The 1,971-nt window shown below is 44.0% G+C and overlaps 1 pseudogene; it reads left to right on the top strand.

Moving 5' to 3' along the window:
* Nucleotides 1-1,971, top strand: part of LOC104290393 — a 28,427-nt pseudogene that overhangs the window by 7,694 nt on the left and 18,762 nt on the right.

The following is a 1,971-nucleotide window of genomic DNA, read 5'->3' on the forward strand; positions in this document are numbered from 1 at the left end:
TTCTTTGGGGCCATGGTTCTCTGTCGGGTAGATACCATGGCTTACCTGACCAAGATGGTAGAGAAGCAGCCCCCTTCCAAGCAACCTGGCAGGCCCTGGTGGACCAGTCAGTCCACCCACTCAGGGGGGTCAGCGGGTCCGCCCTTCTGCGATGCTCCCAGGTGCCGCCCTCTGGCCGCCCACTTACCGGGTGCGCAGCGAATCTCGCTGCGCTCTTTCACAGCTCGTTTAGAACTGCCGCGGGTGGTGCTGGTTCCGCCCCTGCCGCGTCAGCAGCCCTACCTCCAGGCTGCCGGTTTTGACACAAACACGAGGGCGAGCTTGTCGCTTTCTCCGGCTTTGAAAAGCCCCAAAAGAGCCCCTTGCCGGCCTTTTTCGCCTCCGATCCCCTTCCCCAGTGCGGACTTACCTACACTGGAGCTGGTCTCTTCTGTCTGTCTGTATAGACACACAGAGCATCTCTTCTGTCTGTCTGTATAAGCAAGTCATCTGTGACATTTCATAGGTATCAATTAGTTGAAAACTTTGCTTACAAAAATAAGGTTTAGAGAGAGAGAGAGGAGGGGCAAACATCTCCTAAGCTCTAGAAATAAAAGCTGTATTTTGTGTTTAACTTACTATGCCTTGTCTCGTCAGGCAAAAAAGCTCCCATCTTGCTTAAGAAAGATATGATTGAATCAATGAAGGAAGGTTCAGTTGTGGATTTAGCTGCAGAAGCAGGGGGAAACATTGAGACTACAAAGCCTGGAGAAATGTTCTTAATGTGAGCATTTTGGTCTGCAGATCATTCTCTGTTTGCATGAATTCACGTCGTATTTCGTAAACTATGCTGAAAATGAGTAGCTGATTTTGCTATTTAGGCTTAAGTAATACTTCAGATTTGCATTTGGTCACTAATCATCTCTATATAACAATTTGAAGTTTTTTAAAGAAACAAATACCTTTGTATAGTGTTAATTTGGTTGGTAAGTATGGAAGTGTTATTTCTTAGACTTCCAAGTCCAGTGATTTGCATCTGATTTGAGGATGTGTTTTGATGTCTGTTTCTTGGTATACCTAAAGAGACAGCAGTAGCAATAGCTTCTTTGACTTGCTCATCACCTCCCACAACTGGAGGCTACAATCCCAGTTGCAGGTATACCTAAACAGGTTCAGACCATGTCAGTGTTTATGAACTTCAGTGCAAAGTCTCTGGCTTAGCTCAATATAATTTCAGCTTCAGGAGGGTGCTGTCTTTGTATGACTTTAGCTTCGCCACCATGAGTGTCTGCCCTAGATTATCCAAACCACTTGTAACCCAAACTAAGAATAGCATGAATTGGTTCATTGAACTAAGCAATTTTGCCCTGGGCTGAGCTAACTACTTTGGTTTTGTTCCAATGTTTCTTGGCTCAGTTGAGAGCTCATCTTCTTTTTGAGGGGGTTTATTTTGGGTACTTCTGAAAAATCTACTAGCAATTATAGAAATCTGGGTGATGAGATTTAAAGTAGCAGATTTCTAAGTTTGTTATTTGGTAATGTAAGGGCATAATGCCGTTGTTATTCTGCTCTAGGGAAGCCTGTAGGATATATTGCTGCCATGGTTGTCCTTAATATAAACAGGGCTGTGTGTGTATATCATGAGTCGCGCATTGTATTTGGCTTTATGATTTTCTAGGGCTTTTGATGTCACTGTTTAAAAACTGAAATTAGAGTATCTAGAACAGAAATAAGCAGATACTTCTATGAAGAATTCATATGGAGTGCTTTTAGGCAGAGGAATATTGCCTCTGGATATAGCATACTGGCACTGAGCTGTGGAAAAGAGCAGCAGTGCAGAACTACTAGTAGTGTGCCAGAGTGTTGCATTAAGAAGCCAGAGTTCCTGGAAGCACATACGGATCTTAGCTGTAAGTTGCAAGGAGCAGTGTTTTAACACAAGCCTGCTTGAGCATGAAGAGTGTATACCAGCCTCAGCTTCTGTCGTGGTTT

The sequence above is a fragment of the Charadrius vociferus genome, unplaced genomic scaffold, assembly GCF_000708025.1.
Source record: "Charadrius vociferus isolate BGI_N301 unplaced genomic scaffold, ASM70802v2 scaffold1167, whole genome shotgun sequence".
Taxonomy (NCBI): Eukaryota; Metazoa; Chordata; class Aves; order Charadriiformes; family Charadriidae; genus Charadrius; species Charadrius vociferus.